Raw genomic sequence first — 27,640 nt, 5'->3', positions numbered from 1 at the left:
ACTGCTTTGCTGATCCTATACAATTCCTGTACTACTTTTTTGGTCAGCATACTATGCACTACAGCTGTAGCCGGTTGTCTCACTGACCTTTCACTTGCCTTACATCTATTTTCATATATCTTTTGTTACATCTGGTCCATGAGTTGGTCATTGTACCTTGAATATCTTTCTCATGACCTTACTAATTTTGTACTATATATAGTGTGACCTGTGTGTTCATCCAGGGTGGCGCTTTTTCCTTTCCCCCGCTCCCTCTACCCTGTCCATGGTATCATTTGTATGTGTGTTTTTAATCATGTTTTTGATACAATAAAAATATTTATTCATTATTACTTCTTTGGTACTCTGAGCTCTTTTTCTTTTCCCTTGTTTTTATTTTTTTATAGTTTATTTTTAAAATGGGGGAAAGGGGGGTGATTTGAATATTTACATTTCTTTTAAAGGGCTTTTCCGCTTTTTTATATTGATGACTTATCCTCGAATAGGAAGAAGCCATCCCATTGAAGTGAAAGGAATGATGTAGTTGTAATTTGAACCTGCTCACCACTGCAGCTGCGATGGCAATCAGGTAAACAGTGACCAAAAAAAAAACGCACAAAAAAAATTCAAATGTGCAGAAAAAACAGCAGCATAAACCTCTGTGTGATAGCAGCCAATAAAAACATACAGAAGTTGCTAGGGTATCCCCTTTAAGATAAATTCTGAAAAAAATTCTACTAAATGGCTTGCGGAGGCGATCTGGCATCTTTACAAAGCCGATAGAGGTGAAACGCGCGTCGGGGTGTCCGCGTTCGTGGCAGGATTCTTTCACTTGTGGTGCATCATGTCACAGGGTATGTTCCTTATACAGGTCCTTCTCAAATAATTAGCATATTGTGATAAAGTTCATTATTTTCTGTAATGTACTGATAAACATTAGACTTTCATATATTTTAGATTCATAACACACCAACTGAAGTAGTTCAAGCCTTTTATTGTTTTAATATTGATGATTTTGGCATACAGCTCATGAAAACCCAAATTTCCTATCTCAAAAAATTTGCATATTTCAGCCAACCAATAAAATAAAAGTGTTTTTTAATACAAAAAAAGTCAACCTTCAAATAATGATGTTCAGTTATGCACTCAATACTTGGTCGGGAATCCTTTTGCAGAAATGACTGCTTTAATGCGGCGTGGCATGGAGGCAATCAGCCTGTGGCACTGCTGAGGTGTTATGGAGGCCCAGGATGCTTCGATAGCGGCCTTAAGCTCATCCAGAGTGTTGGGTCTTGCGTCTCTCAACTTTCTCTTCCCAATATCCCACAGATGCTCTATGGGGTTCAGGTCAGGAGAGTTGGCAGGCCAATTGAGCACAGTAATACCATGGTCAGTAAACCATTTACCAGTGGTTTTGGCACTGTGAGCAGGTGCCAGGTCGTGCTGAAAAATAAAATCTTCATCTCCATAAAGCTTTTCAGCAGATGGAAGCATGAAGTGCTCCAAAATCTCCTGATAGCTAGCTGCATTGACCCTGCCCTTGATAAAACACAGTGGACCAACACCAGCAGCTGACATGGCACCCCAGACCATCACTGACTGTGGGTACTTGACACTGGACTTCAGGCATTTTGGCATTTCCCTCTCCCCAGTCTTCCTCCAGACTCTGGCACCTTGATTTCCGAATGACATGCAAAATTTGCTTTCATCCGAAAAAAGTACTTTGGATCACTGAGCAACAGTCCAGTGCTGCTTCTCTGTAGCCCAGGTCAGGCGCTTCTGCCGCTGTTTCTGGTTCAAAAGTGGCTTGACCTGGGGAATGCGGCACCTGTAGCCCATTTCCTGCACACGCCTGTACACGGTGGCTCTGGATGTTTCTACTCCAGACTCAGTCCACTGCTTCCGTAGGTCCCCCAAGGTCTGGAATCGGTCCTTCTCCACAATCTTCCTCAGGGTCCGGTCACCTCTTCTCGTTGTGAAGCGTTTTCTGCCACACTTTTTCCTTCCCACAGACTTCCCACTGAGGTTCCTTGGATACAGCACTCTGGGAACAGCCTATTCGTTCAGAAATTTCTTTCTGTGTCTTACCCTCTTGCTTGAGGGTGTCAATGATGGCCTTCTGGACAGCAGTCAGGTCGGCAGTCTTACCCATGATTGCGGTTTTGAGTAATGAACCAGGCTGGGAGTTTTTAAAAGCCTCAGGAATCTTTTGCAGGTGTTTAGAGTTAATTAGTTGATTCAGATGATTAGGTTAATGGCTCGTTTAGAGAACCTTTTCATGATATGCTAATTTTTTTAGATAGGAATTTGGGGTTTTCATGAGCTGTATGCCAAAATCATCAATATTAAAACAATAAAAGGCTTGAACTACTTCAGTTGTGTGTAATGAATCTAAAATATATGAAAGTCTAATGTTTATCAGTACATTACAGAAAATAATGAACTTTATCACAATATGCTAATTATTTGAGAAGGACCTGTATGTATATGAATACATGTTTGACTCAGGCCTCCTGGCATGATTGTGGTGGCTAGTGTTGAAGCATTTTGTGTTTACATATGTGCCGTTATTTGCTCATTGGACATTTTACTTTATGATATTATACACATGCTCAGGGTATACATGTGGGGGCATATGTTTACATGAAGTGGTTTATTACTTTACATAACGCACGTGCATAAGAGGACAGACATCTGTAGGGAGTGTATACTTTAAATATTTGTAATCTACTGTTCAAGATATAGATCACCCCTGTGTTCCTGCCCTTTGCTATGTTCCCTGCATCCTTTTCCAGCTAGTCTCTTTCTGCCAACTGATCAGATATTTATATTTTGTATAATAAAGATTGTCATAATTTTTTATATCTGTGTCCCATTGGCTTTTTCTCTTTTTGGCGTTTGAGCTCAGATGTATGGCATCCATGGGCGTGCTGTATTTAATATAGGATAGGGAGGTGTTTTGTAGGTTTTGTTATCTTTACAAAGAGAAGCGAGAAAACAGGGTTTTCTGCAGATTGCCAAGGTAACATTTTGGAAGATCTCCAGCGGAACTGTCTTTTCATGTACAACAATATGGACACTTCTACGAGTTAGAAAACATTATCATCATGTTTAGAAGTAAAAACAAGTAACCTGATCAAATGCTGGATATCGTCTATGCATTTGACACTGAAGGACAGATTATAAAACGAAACAGAAGAAAGTCGGATGTAACATCAATCAGATCTCTGAAGCAGCCAAGGGATCAAAGTTACACTTGACAGAACCATTGAATTCCCAGTCTGATCAGTCATGGACTTGTGCAACTTCACAATTCTGTCTGGAGCAGCTATTAGACTGACTGGTATTCAATGCAGTAATTAATACCGATCCAGTCCTGTAAACTGAGGAGGAAAGCCGTTCAATTCACGGGCGTTTTAAACAGCGCTAGCCCCAAACAGCTGCTGCTTCAATACAACATGAGAAGCTAGAACCAAGGCAGAGGTCACATCACGCTTCTTCTGGTCTGTCAGAAGAAGAGAAAAATAATAATCCATTATTTTGTGCATCAGTTATGAACAGTTTGCATCAGAGAGCAGTTATTTTTTCATGCATGACTTTTCTCCCGTAAAAAATAACTGATGTCTGACGGAAGTGACACAAACTGAACATTAACTGATGCTCAAAAAAAAGCGGATCAGTTATTTTCAGTGATAACTAAGGGTACTTTCACACTTGCATTAGAGGATTCCGGCAGGAAATCCGTGTGCAAGCGGATAGCATTTGTTTCCGAATCCATCTGACAAATGCATTAAAAAAACGGATCCGTCTCTCCAGTGTTATTCGGAAAAACGGATCCGGTATTTATTTTTTTCCGCATTTTTGAAAGTCTACGCATGCGCATATCAGGAAACCGGATCCGTTTTTAAGGAACACTTGGTATCGGATCCGGCATTAATACATTTCAATGGAAATTAATGCCGGATCCGGAATTCCGTCAAGTGTTCCGGAATTTTGGCAGGGGAAAATACCGCAGCATGCTGCGGTATTTTCTCCGGCCAAATACCGTAAGAGGGATTGAAGTGATGCATCCTGTACGGAATGCTCTCCATTCAGAATGCATTAGGATAAAACTGAAGCGTTTTTCTTCCGATATTGAGCCCCTGTGACGGAACTCAATACCGAAAGACTTTAACGCTAGTGTGAAAGTACCCTAATGCTCAATATCACTGATCTGTTTTTTCTTTATTTTTCTGTTCTTCTGACAGATCAGAAGAACAAAGAGCTAAATGGTGATGTGAACTCAGCCTAAGGGCTCATGCACACGACCGTATGTCTGCAAAAAATACAAATAACGTCCGTGTGCATTCCGTATTTAACGGAACAGCTGGCCCCTAATAGAATAGTCCTATCCTTGTCCGTAATGCGGACAGTAATAGGACATGTTTTATTTCTTTTTGCAGAACAAACATATACGGAAACGGAATGCACACGGAGTAACTTCCATTTTTTTTTTGCGGACCCATTAAAATAATGGTTCCGCATACGGTCCGCAAAAAAACAACGGAAGGGACACAGCATGAGCCCTAAGGGGTATCACAATATGGAGGCAACTAGAATCCAAGAGAAATGTAAATTATTAGAAATCCTTTGTATGTAGTATAAATAAACATGCAGTGGTCACAGCAACTTTCGCCGCCCCTCCCATTTCCCATGCAGTGGTCACAGTAACTTTCGCCACTCCCTCCCATTTCCCATGCAGTGGTCACAGCATATAACAGGGATGGAAATCAGCCTTGCCTCTTACAAAGAAACCCCTATACTTTACAGTAACTGTTGTCATAGGCTAGTGGGTGACCCTGTTGTGGTGGCAATATCACCTAGATGAGCGGTAATGTGACCGGCATTGCTACTGTATTTTTGCATGCTATTCTAACTCCCAGCTGATCCCAAATGATATACCATAGTGTGATTACGGATGAGCGAAACGACTTAGGAACTGAACCAGAGTTCAGCACCAAGTTTTTTTTTACAGTAATAAATAATCCCGGAAGTCTCACATGACTTTGCAAAGTAATAACTTCGGCTCATCGGAGCCTATACATTCTAATACTGTACGGAGCGGGAACTCCATACAGTATTACAACAAAGTTTGTACCATCCAAAGTGGATTCACTCATCCCCAATTGTGATGATATGAGATTTACCATATACTGTGCTCCTAAGCTGTTGTGAGACACCATCGAGGGATTTGTAAATGCTTGTGCACTACTGCGGGAGAGGCACCATGTAAGTAGCGACAGCGTACCGACACTCTGGGAGAGTCACATGCCTTGAGCAGGACGTGATGACATTGCAGAGATGGCACTGGAAAGGAGTGGACAATTATGACAAAAATGTAACTTGTGATTAATCGAACATGTAACCTGATTATAGGTTGATTATTTGGGTGCGGCTTGGGCATGGCATAGCACGGGGTGTTATATGACACTAATGCTTTGATCATATTTTGAGTTCTTTATGGCGATTTTTTTTCTCTCTATTGGGGATACTCCTGTGTACTTGTACATACAGTATCTCACAAAAGTGAGTACACCCCTCACATTTTTGTAAATAATTTTGGTATATCTTTTCATGGGACAACACTGAAGATCTAAAACTTTGATACAATGTAGGGCTGCACGATATGAGATTAGGGCCCTAAAAATTGAGATAACGGTATGCGATGCGATATTTTAAGTGAATTGTGCTAGAGGTCTATTTGCTTGGATTTTCAAGGCAAAAGCACACAATTACTGATAATGCTGAAATGTAGTTATGCTTAACTCAAGAACTGAAATGTACAGTGTTTTTCAAAATAAAACATTTTACTAAATTAAGATATTTGCATTACTGCAAAAGTACAAAATACAAAACTTGCACAGAACAGATAAATAAAATAGAATAAATAAAAAGAATATTTGTTCATTAAAATAACGACTTGCCTCCAGCCCCTGCTCCCTCCCTGCACTGTAACTGATGTATCGCCGGCCGCGCTGTGCAGCATAGTGGCCGGCGATACATCCGTGTCAGCCACGTAAAAAGTCAACCATCGCTTTATAAGACGCACTGCCATTTTCCCCACACTTTTGGGGGGGAAAAAGTTTATTTTTATAAAGCGAAAAGTAAGAATTAGTCTTACCGGTAATGATGTTTCCAGGAGTCCGACATGACAGCACTGGTAGTTCCCTCCCTAATGGTTAGAGTAATCTTCCTTTTCTTCTTTTTTTGTACTATGATACCCATTATTGTGTGATAATCTATAAAACACTGGTGATGGTGTTTCCTGTCCCAATAGTGGGCGGGGGAGACAACCTCCATGTAGTGCTGTCATGTCGGACTCCTGGAAACATCATTACCGGTAAGACTAATTCTTACTTTCCAGCACGTCCTCCATGACAGCACTACATGGAGTAGGAATACCAAATGAATCCAATAACTAGGGAGGGACCGCAGCCTAAAGAACTTTACGTCCAAAAGACTGGTCAATATTCCCTGACACATTTAATCTGTAATGCTTACAAAAGGTTTAGGAGCTTGCCCAGGTGGCTGCCCTACATATCTGGTCGATAGAAGCATTCGCATGTTCGGCCCATGAAGCCGAGACTGCTCTCGTTGAATGAGCCCTAATCTCTTGGGGACAGGGAAGCTCCTGGCTCTGATAGGCCTCTTTAATGACTATTTTAATCCATCTTGCTAATGTTGCTTTAGAAGCTTTCTTGCCTTTATTGCGGCCTGAAAATTGAATAAACAGATTTGAGTCCAATCTAAAGGTACTGGTAACGTCTAGGTAGGAAAAGAGAGAACGTCTGACGTCTAGAAGATGGAACTACTTCTCCCTTTCGGTCTTTGGATCTGTGTAGAAAGTTGGTAGTACTATTTCCTGGTTACGATGAAAGGAAGAAACTACCTTAGGTATAAAGGACGGGTCTAGCCTTAATATGACTATCTTCACAGATTGTAAGGCACGGCTCACGGATGGCGAGGGCCTGGATCTCTCCTAGCCTACGGGCTGATGCGATAGCTACTAAAAACATCATTTTTAAGGTTAGGTTTCTTAAGCTACTCTCGTGTAGGGGTTCAAAAGGTGGTTTTGTTAAGGCATTAAGAACTAGCGACAGATCCCAGGGTGGGACCGGGGACCTTAGTGTTGGTCTAATCCACGTGGTTGCCTTTAAGAACCTGCTTACCCATCGATTTTCTGACAGGGAGTAATTTAGAAACCAACTTAAGGTTGCAGTTTGAACCTTAAGGGTACTGGGCCTAAGACCCATGTTGAACCCTTCCTGGAGGAAATCAAGAATATCTCCCAGACTCGGGAGTAGAGGATTCTTCCCTCTCAGCGCCATCCAGGAGCAGAATTTTTTCCAGATTTTATTATAAATCGCCAATGTCACCTGTTTATGGCCTCTCTGAATAGTGGCTATTACTTCGTCTGAGAACCCCTGTAATTTTAACAAGTCCCTTTCAGAAGCCACGCTGTTAATTTCAGCTTGTTTATTTCCGGATTCCAGATTGGACCCTGATGCAACAGGTCTGGCCTGAGAGGGAGGGGAATCGGTTCTTCTTGACTCAGAGGACAGGACCGGGAACCAGGCTTGTTTCGGCCAAAAGGGAGCTATGAAGATCACTTTGGACGATTCCCTGCTGATCTTCTTTAGGGCTACTGAAATCAGAGGGAAAGGAGGAAACGCATACGCTAGCTTCATGTTCCAGGACTGGGATAAAGGGTCTACTGCTGTGGGGTGATCGGCAGGATTCCGGGAGAAGAAGGAGGTTGTTTGAGCATTCTCCCTTGAAGCAAAGAGGTCGATGTCCGGGTATCCCCATGAAGCTGTCAACTCTAGAAACACCTGTCTGTTCAGAGTCCACTCGTTTGGATCTATAAAGTGTCTGCTGAGGAAATCTGCCGACTGGTTTCTTGAACCCTGTAGGTGTACTGCTGAGATTGACAGCACATTCTCCTCTGCCCAGGAAAAAATTTAGTTTGTTAGATTCTGGAGGAGAGGGTATCTTGTTCCTCCCTGATGTTTGAGGAAAGACCGCTGTCATGTTGTCTGATAGGATTTGTATGTTCTGTCCGCTCAGAAGATCCTGACTCTGTTTGAGAGTCTCCCAAACGGCCTGAAGTTCTCTGAAGTTTGAAGACCTGTTTTTTATGGTCTGGCTCCAGGTTCCTTGGAAGTAGTAGATTCCAACCTTTGCACCCCAACCTTGTTGGCTGGCATCTGTAGTTACTACGACGTACGGATTTAGATTCCAGGAGACGCCTTTTGATAGGTTGCTTGATGTCTGCCACCAATCCAGGGATCTCAGAACATTCTCCTTTATAAGGATTTTCCGGTCTATGGATCGGTGGTCTCCGTCCCAGACCGATAGAATCATCTTCTGTAGGACTCTCGTGTGATGTTGACTCCACGGTACCGTGAATATGCAAGATGTCATCAGGCCCAGAATGCTCATGGCGTTTCTGATGGTGCACACTAATTTTCCTTGAAACGCTTTCAATTTCTTGACAAGGTTCTGCTGTTTTTGAGGTGGAAGGAAAGACCTCTGTAGGTTCGAATCTAGCAGCGTTCCCAGGAAGATCTTTCTGGTCTCTGGTACTAGGTCCGATTTTTCCCAATTTATGATCCAGCCGAGATCCTGTAAGAGGGATATTGTTGTCTGTGTTTGTGCCGCTAGAACTGGTGCAGAGTCTGCGGTTAGGAGAAGATCGTCTAGATAAGGTACAATCTTTATTCCCTTCAGTCTGAGGAAGGCCACCATCTCTATTACCAACTTTGTAAACACCGGGGGGGCTGTTGATATCCCAAAGGGCAGGCACTGAAACTGATAATGGTTTACTTTTCCTGCTTCCCTTACCGCGAATCTTAGGAATTTTTGGTAGTCCGGATGTATTGGTACATGGTAATAAGCATCTTTTAAGTCCAAGGTGCACTTTACCGCTCCCTGAGAAATGAGGGGTGTTGTCGATCTTATCGATTCCATCTTGAAACGACGGTACTTTATGAAGACGTTTAGGGGTTTTAGGTTGATTATAGTTCTGAATGAACCATCTGGCTTTTTGACCAGGAATAACCTTGAATAGAAGCCCCTGCCTTCCTGACCCGCAGGGACGCGAGTCACTGCGCCTAGATTCTTTAATTTTGCTACGTCTTTTAAAAGATTTTCCTGTGGTGTACCTCCTCCGTACCCCGTCAGCACAAATTTGTGTTGCGGAACAGATATAAATTCTATCTTGTATCCTTCTTGAATAATTTGGAGCACCCAAGGGTTCTGAGTTATTTGGCTCCATGCTGGGAGAAAGGATCTTAATCTCCCCCCGACTGGTCTGGCGTCATTGTTTGTCTTGGGAAGTGTTGGGGTTAAGCAGAAATCCTCTGCCCTTACCCCCTTTAGGATAGGACCATCTCCCCGACTTTCCCTTATCCTTATACGTTTGGTTTTTTGGCTGGAATTTTTTCTGAAAAAAATGTGTCTTCCTAGTTTTTGTTTCAGGAAACCCTATCTTTTTATCTGAGGCTTTCTCAAGAATTTTGTCCAGACTAGGGCCAAACACGTATGATCCTGAAAAAGGGATTGCACATAACTTATTTTTAGAGGCGAGATCACCAGACCAGTTCTTCAGCCACAAAGCCCTTCTTGCGGTGTTCAGAAGGGCCCCGCTTTTAGCTGCGAACCTGACTGACTCGGCTGAGGCGTCCGCTGTAAAGGCTGTCGCCATCTTTAGGAGCGGGATAGTCTCCAAAATGTCCTCTCTGGGAGTTCCCATTGACAAATGATTCTCCAGCTGAGATGACCACAATAATAGGGACCTAGCCACTGAAGTAGCTGCAACGTTAGTAGAAATTAAGGCCGCAGAAGCCTCCCAAGATTTCCTCAGGAGACCATCGGCCTTGCGGTCCATGTGGTCCTTCAGCTGGGAGGAGTCCTCGAATGGGATCGCTGTTCTTTTAGCTACCCTGGCGATCGGGGCGTCGATCTTGGGGATTTCTTCCCAAAGTTTAGTGTCCTCTTTGTCAAAGGATAAACGACTTTTAAATTCCCTGGGAATAAACAGCCTTTTCCCTACATCCTCCCACTCATCCAGGATCATCTGTTTTAGGCTAGAATTTAAGGGGAACGCTTTCCTCTGTTTTGTAATTAGGCCAGCAAACATCTCCTCCTGAATGGACCTCTTAGTTGGTTCGTCTGAGATATCCATAGTCTGGCTAACTGCAGTTAGGAGGGAATACATATCCTCAGTTGAGAAACAGTACTTGCGTTTCTCCTCATGGGATGAGGAAGGTAAAGACTCCTCTTCTTCCTCCTCTCCTGAATATTCCACCTCTATGACTTCTGGGTCTGACTCCAAGTTTTCCCTAGGTCTTTAAATCCCGGTGGTCTGTTCAGCCACCTTAGGCGTTATTAAGGAGGAAACTGACGCTTTAACCTCTTCTTTAATGGATGGCTCTAAGGTCTGTTAAAAGGGACGACTGTTCCCCTTTCATCATCTTGTTAATACAATCGGCACAAAGCTTCTTTGTATATGACTCCTGAAGCCTTTTGCTGCAAATAGCGCATCTTTTGGGCTTCTTTTTAATGTCCACCTTTAGGGTAGGATCTTTCTCTCCCTAGGAGACATGATGATAGAAAAACAAGCTATAATCCTTCTGAGCCTATCACTATTCCCTACCATGTAGTGCTGGGTTACTCACATGTCCCTGGGCAGGAGGGTCTGGGGACTGCTCTCGCATACCGGACAAATCCATGACTGAGGGACTGACACCTAGCCCAAGCAGACTTTAAATGCCACTGGCACTTACCCCTCCTGACGTGGATGCACCTCCCATAGACTCCGGATGGACGCGAGGCCGAACGCTAGGCCTCCAGCGGCCCTCGCCGCTTGGGGACCGATTGCAGGGCGCCGCCATACTGGATCCGGCGTCGGAGGGCAGGCACATGCGTACTCCTTCGCTGGCGCTTAGACGTCACTTCTGGCTCAGCGCCGAAGCCGGAAGTGAGAAAAAAGATGCTCCGGCTCCCGCGCAATCCCTCCTGGAGGAGCGTCCTACAGCCCAGAGCCCCAGAGGGGTTGCGGCTACCGTTTCCCAGCGCCTGGTATACACGCTTCCAGCCGAGAGCCGTATGACCCACAGGTACTGGAGAGGGCTGGGAGGCTAAGGGACCCCAGCTTAGGGGTTTTAGCCCGGCGAAATAGGAAAAAGAAAAAGATTTTTTTTTACAGGTCTACAAGAGAGACCCCTCTCTGCCCTGTCCATTATTGGGACAGGAAAAAACACTGGTGATGGTGGGTGGGGGGGGGGGGGGGAGACAACCTCCATGTAGTGCTGTCATGGAGGACATCCTGGAAAATATGGTAATACAATTGCAGCATTTTTCGGTCGGCCAATTGGCGACTGCGATATGGCGATTTATTGCGATTGCTTTGGCGATATATTGTGCAGGCCTAATACAATGGAAAGTAGTCAGTGCACAACTTGTATAACCGTGTAGTTTGATTGCCCTTAAAATAACTCAACACACGGCCATTCATGTCTAAACCGCCGGCAACAAAAGTTAGTACACCCCTACAAGTGAAAATGGACAAATTGTGCCCAAATAGCCATTTTCATCCCCGGTATGTCATGTGACTGGTTAGTGTTACAAGGTGTTTGGCATTATTGCTCTCACACTCTCTCATACTGGTCACTGGAAGTTCAACATGGCACCTCATGGCAAAGAACTCTATAGTGAACGCAATAGCGCTCCCTCATCTTCAGACAGTGAAGGAGATCGATGCAGGTAAATACAGCGGTCTCTTTTACTGAGTGAGCAGCCGAACGCTTCCTTCCCGACAATCGGCTGCAGAATCGTCTCGTCTAAATCCACTTTGACAGAGGTATTTAGTACTACTGATAAGGGTAGAGATTAGGCATCTGAAGCGGAATACCGCAGTGGTGTTGAGGCCAGAGCTGAGGGGTAGAAGAAGCTGACTAGACCCTGCATCCTGGAAGGTGCCGAGGCCTGAATAAGGCTAATTTCAGATGAGCGTGTTCATTCCGGGAAACACGCTCTGTGTGTGACCCTATGTTCACATCTGCACTGTGAAATATGGTAGGCTGTTTCGGCAGAGGAACAACCTGTTGCAGTTCACCATATCCAGTATAGTCAGATAATGTCTCAAACCACTGGGTCCCCTTAACTACAATGGTATCCAACAGGGATCCCATCCGCTTTCCTCCATAGCTCCCATATAAATTAATGGAGGGGCCACTTTCAGCTGTTATGGACTATTGATACAAAATGGATACTTGCTTGTTGAGCTAAGATGGCGGCCAGACATTCAGCCAACACCTATAAACTAGAATCTTACTTTGTGTTTTTATCATGTGTTTCTTTGTGGTTTCCGTTCAGCTCAAGCAAGCAGCTACAAAGAAAGAAGTAACGGTTTCACCCAGGAACAAGGGGGGGAGGGAGAAGGAATTTCCTCTGGCCGTCAAGGTTACAGAAAAGTAGAGAGTTCATAGCCAATAGAAAATATATACTTTATCTTTCACCCCCCTCCCACTCCCTCCTCTCATGAAACCCATGTTGTTTTCAGAAATAAACCAGAGATACTGATTAACTCCATGTAGTGAGTTGTCTGTCTGATCTCTCCGTGCACGTATCTTAATTTGGAGCAGTACATCAAATCAAACTGGCAGTTTGGCCAGAACCAGAACAATTTTGGCGCCCAATCGTGGGGCTCGAGGATTGGACCCTCTGTTCCCGTACCCCCAGAGACCAGACGAGGAGAGGCGCACTAACGGACACCGGGGTCGCAACCCGTGATATGAGGTAGGAAAATTTAGTCATCTTGCCTATAAAGTGTCCCCTGGTGTAGCCTCTTGGTGTTCGTCTGAGGGAGGGGTGCGGAAGCAGTCTGGGACGTCCTCGAGGGCATGAAAGTAAGAACCCCATATGTTTTCTTAAAGTCTTGATGTACTGTGTTGTGCCTATAAGTTGTGAAGACCCTGTTGACAAGTATCATTGACTGGAGACACGGAGTTCTCCTGTGTTCCTGTATCGGAGTTCAGCCCGGTGTCTGACTCAAATCTCCATAAAGGGGACGATCACAGATGGGTGGAGAGCGGTTCGCGGTAGCCCAGAGTGTGCTGACCGGAACTCAAAGGTCTTCACGTCCAGTGATTACTCTATGCAGAGGTCTTTAGGCGGCTTCAGTAGGTACGAGAGATAATGGGAAATGAGGAAAGTGTCCCGAAGGGTTACTGTTCACCTGAACAGTACGTGGCGGACAGGAGAGGCAAACGTTTCATAAAAGGATTAAGTAAGTTGGAGAAGAGTTAAAGGTGTCTGTAAAGGAGGCATCCTCATAAAAGGATTAAGTAAGTTGGAGAAGAGTTAAAGGTGTCTGTAAAGGAGGCATCCTATGTAGTGCTACCTGGCAAGTGTTGTTAAACGAGAAGAGAGGGAAGTTAGAAGATGATAAATTGACAGACATGGTCCGTGTGTGGTTGGACTGTAGTAAAGAATTTGAACAGACCGGGGGGAACTAAATTTTGATGAGAAAAGACAGAGATATTTCTGTAAGCCTGGTGTTGCATTGATACATGACTAGCCACCACCCTATAATGGCGCCGGGAAGAGAGCAGGTGGGTGGACCTGCAAATCATGTGGTCAACAGAATCCCTCCTCCCGTGATACGTGCCTTCCCTGTGGGGTTCCCCACCCACAAAACCACACCTTGGTAACTACTCCCCGGCACGTCCCATTACTTCCCGTGTTAGCTACAGCGCCATCTTGTCCCCAGGCAACGCCCATGAACGGACCTTTAATATCATTCGGTCCGGACCCCCCCCCGTCACTCCTATGTCACCCCTAGTGTCCCGGTGATCTCTATGCTGTACCCGATGATAAACCCGGACGGTACATTCATGCTACCCCACTCACCTGCCACCCTTACTCCTATAATGGTAGGGGGGCAACCTGATGAAGCAGAACAGGGGGATGCAGACGGTGCTGCAGAATCCACAATGGGCATACAAAATGCACCGGGTAATATGCAAACTCCTTCGCGGGGTACCCCGACAGACTACGGTGATCCGCCAACTTTACCCCTGGCACCACAGTGGACTGTACCCATGACCGTGCGCCCATCACGACGTTCACAAGATCAAATACTGCAGGGTCAGATTACAGAGTTACAAAAGAACTTACAGAAAATTGAGCAGGGAAACCTTGAGACACTGAAAGAAGCCCTAGCACTTAACCGGCCACAGGGACCACCACAATATGTGTCTTTCACCCCACAACAGTTATTCACCATAGTGAATTTACTGCCTGACCCTGAGACCCATCCCATGCCCTTTTTCAGGAAACTGTCCCAAGTGCATCAAACCTATGGGTGCACATGGTCGGACCTGCAAAGTATAGTGGAAAACAAGACAGGTGAATACTCCTCACTGATAATGGATCAAATCCACATCCCTGAACTTAAAAGGTGCTAACTTTGACCCCCAAGATCATGAGTCTGGAGAATTCTTTATAGAACAACTACAGAAATGGACAAAAGCTAAATTTGCAGATCATTCCAAGCAGATCATTTCACCACACTGCAGGACAGCTGCGGGGGATCAGTTGACCCCCACCTTTTTTTCTTTTCACAGAAATGTTGGTTTCTGCTGTGTTAGTTTAAGCTCCTCTTTCTGATAAGAAACTGTCTTGCTTCTTGGTCTTTGTGGTTTTTACTCAAATTATGTGACACCCACGGCTGCCGGATGTCTGACAATAAAATTCTGCACTGATTTATATGAGCAAGGGGATTCGCTGCAAACCATTTTGCACCTCATCCCCAATACTCTCTGGGCCAGAGGACCCCAGGATATTGGATACCTCAATGTCCCACCAGTCACTGTGACCCTGAAGGACCCCAGAGTCCTACCATACCAAGAGACTGGACCCAGTAGCCAGAGAAGCCCCTTCCTGTGTCAGAGCTATCCATGCTGCCAGCTCTCTTCTAAATGTCACATCTGACGTTGTGCTGGGTCATCCCCTCACTATTCTGGCTCCCCTTGACATTTCTGCCATCCTCCAGCAGACTCAACCTAAACACCTCACTGCACAGCGCCACCTCCGGCTTCCGTGTAGTTTGCTTCTGCCAGATAATGTCACCATTCAGAGGTGCCACATCCTCAATCCTGCTGCACTCCTTCCTCTTCCAAGGGGGGAGTATACTGGAGAATCTGAAGATTTTATTGATCTACAGGCACACTCGAGCTGACACCTCTGAAGCCAGAGGAAAGGCCCTAGCTGATCAAGCGGCCAAGGAAGCAGCAGTGAAAGAGGAAAGAGTCCAGTCAGACCAGATTATGATAACACAGGAAGACCTGGAACAAGAAGAAATCACATAGCACCTCCTGAAACAAATACAGAAACAGGCCACGCCACAAGAAAAATTGGATTGGCTAAAAGAGTCAGCCCAAGAAGAGAAAGAATCTGGACTGTGGACCCAAGGAAAGAGAGCATCTCTGCCCAAAGCTCTCTATCCTCTGATAGCTTCAATAGCTCATGGGCCCACCCACCAATCTAAGACCATCATGAAAGAACTAATAGACAATGGCCCCAGGGATAACCCCTGTCCTGGTGAGGCATACTCAGTCTTGCCTCATCTGTGCGCAGTGCAACCCGGGAAGACCTGAGCCTACACCAACCAAATGTCTCCCCAAAGCCCAGTACCCGTTCCAACGGATTCAAATTGACCACATCCAGATGCCAATGTGCCAAGGGTTTCAATATGTGCTAGTAGTGATAGACTTGTTCTCTGGGTGGCCAGAAGCCTACCCCGTCCGAAACCAGACAGCAACCACTACTGCAAAAAAACTGATGCAGGAGCTTGTCTGTAGGTTCGGAGTACCTGAGGTCATTGAGAGTGATCAGGGCCCAGCATTCACTGCTAGATTAACCCAAGAAGTCTGGAAGATGGTAGGGTCACACTTAGCCTATCACACACCATACAGACCACAAAGCGGCGACAAAGTCAAACGACTGAACGGGGTACTGAAGTCCAAGATGCTGAAAATGACTGGGGAGACAGGGCTCAGTTGGGTACAATGCCTGCCAATAGCACTATTTTCAGTTAGACACACCCCTAGGCCTCCACACCAAATTTTGTTTAGGACACGGCCTAGGATGGGACAGTACTTCCCACAGCAATTGCAAATGCATTATGAATCTGTTGCTAAATATGTGATTGCCCATAGTAAACAATTGTCTAACATATGTGCACAAGTTTTCTCTTCCATTCCAGATCCTGACTCCCTAGAGGGAATACACACTCTCAAACCTGGAGAGTGGGTGGTGGTCAAGAAACACGTCAGAAACACCCTCGAACCACGATACAAGGGGCCTTACCAGGTGTTGCTGACTACCCCGACCTCTGTGAAACTCGAAGGGAGGCTTACCTGGATCCACGCCTCACATTGTAAAAGAGTAAAGGCTGTCCCGACGACCCTGGAACAATAAGCCATGAGGATTCACATACTGATCATGACTTTGACAGTGGGCATATCTGCAGTGTTCACGCCACTGGGTAATGAATGGGACACTGGGCTAATGTCACATGTTTTCCTAGCTGGACACACTGTTATTGTCTCCAAGTACAAACCAAAGGTATGACATTTAGTCCACACATACACTCAGGTTGCAATGATTCAAAAACAGACAGCCACGTGCAGTGTATTGGTGTAGATGCTGAGAACGGAAAGGATCTGCCCTGTAACCACCGTACTGTACAGGATCTCCGGACAGGTATATTAGCTAACGACACCGAAAGTCAGTCAAAAGGATATGAGTTGGCGAAAGGGACACAATTAGCCAAACTAATTACCCGATTATTCAATGGCACAGCAGTAGCAGTTCCAGACGACATATACTTAGTTTGTGGACACAAAGTGTACAAATGGTTATCCGAGAATGTCACAGGACTGTGCACCATCGCCAGGCTTACTCCTGCCACCTTTATAGTACCACACTCTGAAATTGGCATAAATGCAGTACCTAAACACACCTTGTATCATAGGGCCAAAGATAACACACCCAGACCAAATGGCAAGCCACATGTAGTAGAGACGAGCATTACCAACAAAATTGTTAGTTCCATCTTCATATATCCCATGATAGCGCAGATGTGGGATCATCTGGTAGTAGCAACAGACTACCTGGATGACCAAATATGGGAAGTGATGAGACTTATGAATACCTCAAACATTGTGCAAAACCAGTTAATCATTGTCACCAACCAACACACATTAGTTCTAGATTATGTTACAGCTAAAGATGGAGGTATGTGCCAGGTTGTGGGACCCTCTTGTTGCCATTACATAGACCCGCAGGGTAATTTGCAAGTTAAGGTGGGTATAGAGGAAATGGCGGATTTAAGAGATAAATGGCTGGACGCACATAAAGCTGATAAAGATACATGGTGGTCTGATACCTTCTCTTCCCTTAACCCCAATAACTGGTTCAAAGGTATTGGGGGTTGGCTCATGGGAATTGTCCAGGTAATATTGCAGGTAGCCCTAATAATATTGGTGATATATGTAGTGATTAAGCTCGTTCTTATTTGTGTGACCCGCTTTTCAAAAAGAATGAAGAAAACTGATGAACGACCTATTATGCTCCTCTATGATGAAGAAGGACAGAAGGAAACATCGTTCAACACAGCTCCCCCTCCTCACAATGATGCCTGGCTGAGATAGGGTGAGATGAATCCCAGGGTATTACCACAAGTCCGAGCAACCGGGAGCCTACCTATAAGGGGTAGGTTGTCGCCACTGCGGGTGAAGAGGATACGAATGGTATGCCCAGGGGATTCGCTAGGCGAAGGGAAAGTCTACAATCAAGTCTCCAAGGGGGGACTGTTATGGACTATTGATACAAAATGGATACTTGCTTGTTGAGCTAAGATGGCGGCCAGACATTCAGCCAACACCTATAAACTAGAATCTTACTTTGTGTTTTTATCATGTGTTTCTTTGTGGTTTCCGTTCAGCTCAAGCAAGCAGCTACAAAGAAAGAAGTAACGGTTTCACCCAGGAACAAGGGGGGGAGGGAGAAGGAATTTCCTCTGGCCGTCAAGGTTACAGAAAAGTAGAGAGTTCATAGCCAATAGAAAATATATACTTTATCTTTCACCCCCCTCCCACTCCCTCCTCTCATGAAACCCGTGTTGTTTTCAGAAATAAACCAGAGATACTGATTAACTCCATGTAGTGAGTTGTCTGTCTGATCTCTCCGTGCACGTATCTTAATTTGGAGCAGTACATCAAATCAAACTGGCAGTTTGGCCAGAACCAGAACACAGCTACAACTGTGCCCGCCTGATTCCTTCCGTCATCCTACAGTGGGGAGAAATGCATACCACTCAGGGCCAAAAGGATCCGTTCTGTAAGGTCTGACCCCTTTACAATAAGCCTCTCCCCAGTCCCACTCCTCCATCTCAGTAAGCAAATCCAGCCTCCCACAGCCCCCTTACCAGTGCAAGTGTCCATCAGTAATTTTTCCTCTCCTAGCCACACACCAGCAAGCTTCCTTCATCTCTTCTCCCTCCCTATGGAGGAGTCACAGCAAGCCACCCCTAGTCCCCTCAATGCAGTGACATCAGCCTTACCTTCAGCCCCACTTCCCACTGGCAGGAAGCTACATACAGCAGGCTAATCCTATATGAAGTATTTGCAGGGGCATAGAGCACTGTTCTGCAGGAGGGGGATCTGATAACATCTGAAGGTACAGATGGAGCTGGATGCTGTCTTTACAGAAACAGCCCCACGCCTGCTCATGGGTTGTATCTGGTATTGCAGCTGAGATGCAATACCAAATACAACCTGTGGACAAGTGTGGCACTATTTATACATTAAAACTGCCATATTTTTCTAAGGCTGTTGCTTGGCCATTCTGTGCATTGGGGACCACAATTTGCATTGCACTATCCGTGTCGGCTGCCACAAGGGATCCAGACTCATTCAACTGGATGGGTCCGTGATCCGTCTGCACAGCAAAAAAAAAAAAAAAAAAAAAAAAGAACAGGTTCAATGTGAATGGGTCCGCATCCGTGATGCTGCGGTGCTGTTTGTGGCCCGCAATACAGACCACAGCCATGTGTGTGAGGCATACTTCTGAACAAACCCTTGAACCCCTGCCATGTATCATATGGTTAACCATTAATTTTCTCTGGCTGCTATGTGAGTTTATAGTGCCCACTGCAGGAGATGTGCAACTTTCCCCCTGTTGTACCAACTGATATCCACCGAAATGTAATTTTTACAAAAGGGGCTGTCTTTGCAAGTTCCCTTATAAAGATTTTGGCATTCATTTTTAAGACGACCAGTCATCTGTCCAATAAATTTGTATTAAAAAAAAGTTCAGATGGGGTTAAAAACAAAAAGATACTGACTACTCACTGCTTCTCTGGACCTCGCTGCTCTCCTCTTCTTACTCCCGGGCTCAACACCCAGATGATGGCTCAGACTGCCTGCTCAGCCAATCACTGGCCTCAGTGGTGACATGTCCCCAAGCGCCGCATGACACGGTAGGCAATATTGGAGTTTGGACATTTTCTACCAGACTCCAATTTACAGTCAAACCATGACCCGGAATCGATTTGAGTCCATTTGGAAATTCCTACACTACAATGACAATTCACAGTGCCCACCCCAAAACGACCCAACATTTGACAGTCTGTTTAAAGTTAGGCCTGTCATTGACTACTTCAGCAACAAGTTTGCTGAGGTGTAAAACCCAGAGAAAAATGTCAGTGTAGAGGAGTCCCTATTACTGTTCAGAGGATTAGATTCTGCCAGTACCTGCCTAGCAAACGGGCAAGGCATGGAATAAAAATATACAAACTTTGTGAAAGTAGCTCCGGGTACACCCACAAATTGCACATTTATGAAGGGAGAGATTCCTGGATAGAATCCCCAGAATGCACCCCCATCTTAGGAGTTAGTGGGAAGATTGTGTGGGAGTTACTGCACCCACTGCTGGATAAGGGTTACCACCTCTATGTGGATAACTATTATACCAGCATCCCCCTATTCAGGTCCCTAACTGCCAGAGGTACTGTGGCTTGCGGCACAGTGCGTAAAAATCAGAGAGGCCTCGCTAGATCCCTGAGAATGGGGGAAAGTAGGGCTCTCCTCCATGATAACATGCTGGTCTTTAAGTATAAGGACAAGAGGGATGTCCTTGTACTGACCACCATTCACAGTAATGCCAGCTCCCCTGCCCCTGTACGTGGTAGCACTACCCCCAAACCAGTTTCAGTTTGCATCCTGGACTACAACAGGCACATATGGGAGGGGTGGATCTTGCAGATCAATATATGAAACCCTACAGTGCCATACGAAAAACAAAAGTGTAGTACAAAAAGCTGGCCATACACATTGTAAAGATAGCAATTTCATTCTGCAGGCCACAGAGGAACTTTCCTTCAGTTCCAAGAGGCGGTAATCAACACCAGTACTTCAGGAAGTTACGGTGCCCGTGTTGTACCAAGGCAACATTTTCCAGGTCAAGTTCCCCAGACAGCAAGGAAGGGACGGACCCATAAAAGATGCAGGGTGTGTTACAAAAGGGGGATAAGGTAAGACACCATTTACCAATGGGAAACCTGCCCCGAAAAACCTGGCCTGTGCATGCACGAGTGTTTCAGAATCTACCACACATCTATGGAGTATTAATTTAATTCCATCCTTTATGCCCCCTGTAATATTTCCACTTTAGATCTCTGATTTAGTCCACCTCGCTTGCATATCCACTTTCCAACAACCACTACATATTTTTTTCTGGGAGACAACCGTGCCCTTTCCACCCCTTAACATGTTCGTACAGGGGTGCACTTTACAGAAAGGGGACACTGTTTTTTTTCCAATTTCTGGGGACCTTTAAATGCGAACAAAAAGGGATAAAGTTGTCCTTTGTGGGTGAGAACGGTGCAAACCGCACCTCTCCCCAAAGTACTGCTATAGAGCGTAATAGGAAAATCAAAGGGGCAGTAACATTTAAAACATGATGTTTATTGGTATGACTAAAACATAGTCCCCTTACATATAGTCCCCTTACAAAACAAACAGACAGACACAGTCGGGTCCTGGGTACAGGTGTGTCACTGGAAAGTGGGTCGCAGTACACAAAATCACTAGGGCGAGCCCTTTATTAAGGCTGTGTGGACCCCAAGGGTCAAGAGGAGCCACAATTGGTGCTGAGAGACACCCCAGCATGGATGTCCTGAATCCCACTTGGAGAACAGGTGAATGCCCAGTCAGGGTGGAAAATAAGGGTAGATCTTACCGGTAACAAGCCAAACCGTGCTTGTATCCATCGGACACAGGAGACAACCGGAAATTAGTTATTTTCCCAGCACGTGGATTAGGTGTTCCTATGCGAGGGAGGGGTTCTTCATAGGTAAGGTCATGCCTAATAAAGGGCCGCAGGGAGAGAAGCTGTCCCTGTTGCACCCTGCTTGACCTACTATGACCCTAATACCCTAACACGGGATCCGTGCCCCGCAAGGGGTGGTCCCGTCCGGAACCTTACCCTGGTCTAAGGTCCCTATGAGACCCTGCCAGGGTGATGAGAAGGAGACCTAATCTAGTGAGACTAGAATAAATAATGGCCAAACCGTGGATAAAAGGAAGGTATGTTCATGTGTCTCTACGCGTTTCTTCAAATAGAACATACACAGGAAGAATACTAATACTATCAACCTCTTGAATCGTCAGGGGACGGGGGTTAGTACTAGTGGCCGCTGCCTAAACCGCTAAGTGTCAGTGATATGCTACTGAACACGGGTGAAACAGGGCAGACTAAAATAGATCACTCAGAAAACTTAGTCTATTTGCACTTAAGAGAAACCTCATAGCCACATAAGGAACTATGCTTATGTTAGGCAATTGGGAGGGAGGTACTGGCTACCTCTAACCACTTAATGATGGATAGCGTGGTTAATTTGTATCTAGATTGCGTGTACAAGACGTCCTATAAACTACTGTAACGTAGTGGATATATTTAGTAGAGAAAACACAGGCAATGACCCCCTAATGCCGATGTGTGGATAAACGGTATTCAGGCATATAAATAGGGACTCAGACATCAACCAGTATTTCTACTTACAGTCAGGCCTTGGTGCGTGTGGCATCCATCTGGCCGGACCGGCATCAATCGGTTTATATGAGGCCGGGTGTATGGCGTCTGGCAGCGCTGCAATGCGCGCCGCTTCTGTTTTTAAATGGTAAGGGGGCGGGGGTAAGGCTGCGCATGCATGCGCCGATCTATGATGAAGGGCGCAGTCTGATGACAGAGGTAGTCGCAGTCAGATGACCAAATGGTCACAGTCTGATGACGCGGCCGGCGGTGTGTCACGTGGGCTTGCATCATCAGTCCGGAGTACTACGGCCGTCCCCCCACTATCTGCCTTTTGTGAGACACCTGTTTGCTGAAAAGTACCCTTTCCAACACTTAGAATGTTTGTACGGGGGTGCTCTTTCCAAAATGGGGTCACTTTTTGGGGTTCTTCATTTCTGGGGACCTCAGGAATTTATTTAATGCGACATGGCACCTAAAATCCATGTCTGCCAATTCAGGTCAGCAAAATCCATATTTAGCTGTTTGAGTCTAGAGCCCTTCCATGCACCCATACATCATTTTTTGAGCACATATGGGATGTTGGCGTATACGGGGGGAAATGGGAAACAAAATGTGGGGTGCATTTTGTCCTGTTACTCTATGTGAAAGTGAAAAATGTGGGTGTAAAGCAACTTTTTCTGGAATTTTTTTATTTATTTTCACAGCCAGGCGTTTCCTAATTCAGTGAAACGCCCGATGGGTCTAAGTGCTCACTACACACCTTGAAATATTCCTTGAGGGGTGTAGTTTCCAGAATGGGGTCACTTTTTGGGGGTTTCCACTGTAGGGCCACCTCATGGTGTCTTCACATGCGACATAGCTCCCAATTACCATTCCAGCTAAATCCTCTCTCCTAGCGCCATATGGGGGCATTATTAAAGCTGGGGACATAAAAAAAAAATATATTCCTTACAGTTTGGGGGACATTATTTAATATGAGAGACTACATTGGGAGCATTATTAAAGCTGGGGCGGTAAAAAATAAATAAATCATACACTATGGGGGACATTATTTTAGCTGGGGGCCTACCGTCCTTGAGTGTCCTCAAAAGGGTGGGTCTAAAAATAACGGCCAATCAAATTCATTCATTTTTCATGTCCGTTTATTAACGGACATGAAAAACTGATGCAAAACGGACATTAAAAACTGACAGGGACAGAAAATGGATGCACACACTGATGCAAGATGGCCATGAAAAACTGACAGTGTGCATGAAGCCTAATAGGACATGTTCTATCTTTGAACGGAAATACGGAAACAGAAGGCATACGGAGTACCTTCTGTTTTTTTTGCGGATCCATTAAAATGAATGGTTCAGTATACGGTTTGTATATGGAACGCAAAAACGGAACGTAAACGGGGGAAAAAAAAACAAAACAAAAACATTTGTGTGCTAGAGGCCAAAGTGAGAGATGTGGAGAAAACATATTTATTATTATGCCTGTGAAAAACCCGGTAATTACCTATTATAGAAAAGTCGCTACATGGCAGGTCTACAGCCTAGAGGTAAGTCTTCTGTCTGCCTTTGGTTCAAATCCCAATAAGAACTGGTAAATTTGTGTTTACACTTAAATTTGTTATCCTCATAATAAAAAGTTGATAGAAATTAACCTCTGATGCTTATTGCAAAATGGCCTGACGCAAAATAATAATAAATATATAGATATATGGTTCTGAATGTGAAAAGGGCTGGGGGCACATTGTTTACCTGTATGGGACCCTGAAGGTCCTGACGGCAGCCCTGATAGAGGTGTTAGAGTACTGGGGGTTTGGAATGGTATCACTCCTTTCTATTAGGGCTCCTTCAGATGACTGAATTCCTTACAGAACAGATGCGGCCCCATTCATTTCAATGGGGGTGCAAAAGAGGCAGAGAGCGCCCCTGTGTGCTGTCCGTATCCGTATGTCCATTCTGCAGCCACGGAAAAAAAAAAAAGACAGAACGTGTCCTATTCTTGGCATTTCTACTGTAGGCTTGGCCGTGTGCGTTCTGTAAAACGCGGAACACACACGTGCCGGTAGCCATGTTTTGCAGACCACAAAACACATGCGGCCATCTGAATGAGCCTTTAGTCTAATACCTTTCTTGCCGGTTTCAAATACAATTATTGACTCAGACAACCCCTTTAAGCAGACCATACACATCCCATCGGACACGCTTAGTATTTTTGGCTTTCAGCCTGCGTATTCTGGGGGTGCACCTGCTGGGGTAGGACATCACAGACGTATGTTGTTTGGGGTGCCAGCAGGACCACCACCACAGCTGCAGACAGCTTTACTTACATAATAGAACCAGTACACGACCCGACTACAAGCTCGTGTGTTTCACACCTACACAGCACCTCCATAGAGATGACCACACACAGACATGGCGGCCAGCACAGCTCCTCAGAAGCTGGGAATATACCGCAGTCACGGCCTCTCAGGTCCGCACATAACAACCTGACAGTGTTCAAACATACCGCTCGAAACCAGGTCACAGGCAAAGGTGCAGCGCCGCGCCTCTCACTGACGTCACTTCCGCAAACAACAAACTCTTCCGCCGCGGGCTCGTTCCGCCATATTGATTTTGGGCAAAGGTGAAGCTGTGGTTTATCCCATCTGTTCTACTAAGAGAAGGGCAGCGACGCTGTGAGTGCAGGGTGGTGTGAACGGAACACGAGCTTTACGCTTCATAGGAACCAGGGAATGCATTATTCCTGGAGTACAAGCTGCCATCACGGTCTTCAAGCTCCAGCCAATCGGCGCAGAGGGCGGGGTTTGTAATGTTTACAAATAGTGGCCTTTCTCACGTGATAGGCAGAAGGCCTTCTAGGACAAGGAAATAATGTCACCTAGAAAATGCATATGAAACCGCCAGCAGGACCTTATTGCAGCCTGTAGCATGACTATAAAGGTGTCTTTTCTGTGCAATGCGGCAAAAGTCTGTAAAAAGACTTTTATTCAACGGGCCACACTATGTAAGGCTACTTTCACACTTGCGGCAGTGTGATCTGGCCGCAGGATCCGCCGATCTGCATGTCACTGAAAGCATTTGTGAGACGCATCCGGATTGCGAATCCGTCTCACAAATGCATTGCAAGAACGGATCCGTCTCTCCGCTTCTCATGCGGACAGACGGATCCGTCTTATATCTTTTTTTTTCACATTTTTACCGGAAGGACGGATCTGGCACTAATACATTCCTATGGGAAAAAATGCATTCAGGCAAGTCTTCAGTTTTTTTCGCCGGAGATAAAACTGTAGCATGCTACTGTTTTATCTTTTGCCTGATAAGGCTACATTCACACGAACATATTTTATTTCAGTGTCCGTTCCGTTTTTTTTTTTCCGGATAGGGTGCAGACCCATTGAAATGAATGGGTCCGCACCCTATCTGCAAAAAAAACGGAACGGACATGGAAAAAAAATGCGGACAGCACACTGTGTGCTATCCGCATCCGTATGTCCGTTCCGTAGCCCCACAAAAAAGATAGAACATGTCCTATTCTTGTCCGTTTTGCGGACAAGGATAGGCATTGTTACAATGGATCCTCAAAAAAAAAAACGGATGCCATACGGACAGCATCCGTTTTTTTTTGCGCATCTGCAATTTTCAGACTGCAAAACACATACGTTCATGTGAATGTAACCTAAACGATAGTCTTGAAGTCAAGGGGGCAGCGGCTTTCTCGCCTGAAGTCAAGCGTGCCCCGCCCCCTTTTCCTCCACATAGCGTTTGATTGATAGGATGCCTGATACCTTCACTGCCAGTCGCTTGAATGTAGTCTCGCACATACTCGGGCTTTCGTGTGCGAGTGCCTGAGCATTGAGCTTTTGAACAATACCTCATAGCGGAATGGAGCAGTGCGTAGGCGCCGGTATTGCAGGGACATAGCACACGCGCAGGACTACATTTAAGCGTCCAGTAGTGAAGGAAATCCTATCGATCAAATGCTATGGGGAGGTAAAGGGGGCGGGGCACGCTTGACTTCAGGCGAGAAAGACGCTGCTACCCCCGACTTCAAGACTATCGTTTACATAGCGTGGCCAGTTGAATAAAAGTCTTTTTTTAGACTTTTGCCACATTTCACAGAAAAGACCCCTTTATAATCATGCTACAGGCTGCAATAAGGTCCTGTTGGCGGTTTAATATGCATTTTCTAGGTGACAGGTTACCTTTAAGGCCTCGTTCACACATCAGTGAATCACAGACAGCACACGTACCCATTGACTTTCAATATGTTTGGTCACACATGAGTCAGTAGAAAAGCAAGGGAGACCTGCACTACTTTGCTGACCAAATGCCCATTGAAGTTCATGTGAAAAACCACTGACACACATATGCATACTTCCGAATTTTTGAAAATCTCAAAGAGGGACAATATGTGTAGCAGCCTGCTAGCATCTTTCCCTCACCGCGACTGCGCCGAATGCTGAACGGCGCGGGATTTCACCACAGCACAGGGGTGGCAGACAGATGTGAGCACTGCCCTGGCCCTATCAATCAGGACTTGGAGGGAGGCGACAAAGGTGGGAGATCGGCGCCTCTAGGAGCAGGAACAACGCCCCCCCTGCACCTAGAGGCTAATTTGCATGTTCTGAAAGTAAGATTTCTGGCGTAACGGGGGCATAGATAAAAGTAGAAACCAAGTGGATGAGATTTTAAAAAAATCTCTTCCAGACGCTGCGCAGTTCCCACAGCAGAAACCGCAAATAACTTGCAAGTTGGTGAGGATTTTAAATCCGCTTCATGTCATTTTATATTTCTGATATCTGCCGCCGATTTCATCCTTCGTAATGCAGACAAATCCGCAGCATTTTTGTTTAGATTGGCTGCAGCATAAAGTCTCACCACAAGGGAATATACCCTGATAGTGCCCTCTTCTGTGTAACATTAATGGTGCCCCCACATCATAATAATGCCCCTTTGTACCCCACATACTTTCATAGTGTCCTCTGGTGGTACACACTAATGAGACATCACTATGCCCCTTCAGTGTAATGATACGCTCTTAGTGCCCCCTCACAGTAATGGTGCCCCCCTCCCCATAGTAAGGATACCCCTCACAGTAATAATGTCCCCTTAGTGCCCCCTCACTGTAAGGCCTCTTTCCCACGGGCGTGTGTGCGCCCCGTGGTCATGCTGCAGCCCGCAAAATGCGGGCCGCAATGCGCGAGCACAGTCTGTGGGGCAGCTGCAGCAGATCGCGGACCCATTCACTTGAATGGGTCCACGATCCGGGCAAAAATATAGGACATGTTCTATCTTTTTGAGGAACGGAAGTACGGGATGAAACCCCACGGAAGCACTCCGTAGTGCTTCCGTAGGGTTCCATTCCATGGTTCCGTTCTGCACCATTCCGCGTCTCCGGATTGGCGGACCCATTGAAGTGAATGGATTCGCATCCGTGATGCGGAATGCCCACGGAACGGCGCCTGTGTATTGAGGATCCGGAAAGGCGGTCCGCAATGCGGCAACAGGGCGTACACGCTCGT

At 45.6% G+C, this 27,640-nt stretch overlaps 1 protein-coding gene across 2 annotated transcripts in view; it reads right to left on the bottom strand.

Annotated features, from left to right (window-relative positions):
* The window catches only part of CUEDC2 (CUE domain containing 2), a 49,870-nt gene extending 25,127 nt beyond the window's left edge, over positions 1-24,743 (bottom strand). Inside the window, exon 1 of one of the 2 annotated variants that reach the window (XM_044297471.1) lies at positions 24,625-24,743. The gene's annotated coding sequence lies outside the window, so the exon portion shown is untranslated. Of the gene's footprint in view, positions 1-24,445; positions 24,602-24,624 lie in introns of those variants that run through there. The other variant, XM_044297472.1, reaches the window with a different exon arrangement.
* Positions 24,744-27,640: the final 2,897 nt, after the last annotated feature.

This window comes from Bufo gargarizans, chromosome 6, assembly GCF_014858855.1.
Source record: "Bufo gargarizans isolate SCDJY-AF-19 chromosome 6, ASM1485885v1, whole genome shotgun sequence".
Taxonomy (NCBI): domain Eukaryota; kingdom Metazoa; phylum Chordata; class Amphibia; order Anura; family Bufonidae; genus Bufo; species Bufo gargarizans.
This window is presented reverse-complemented; position numbering and strand designations above follow the sequence as displayed.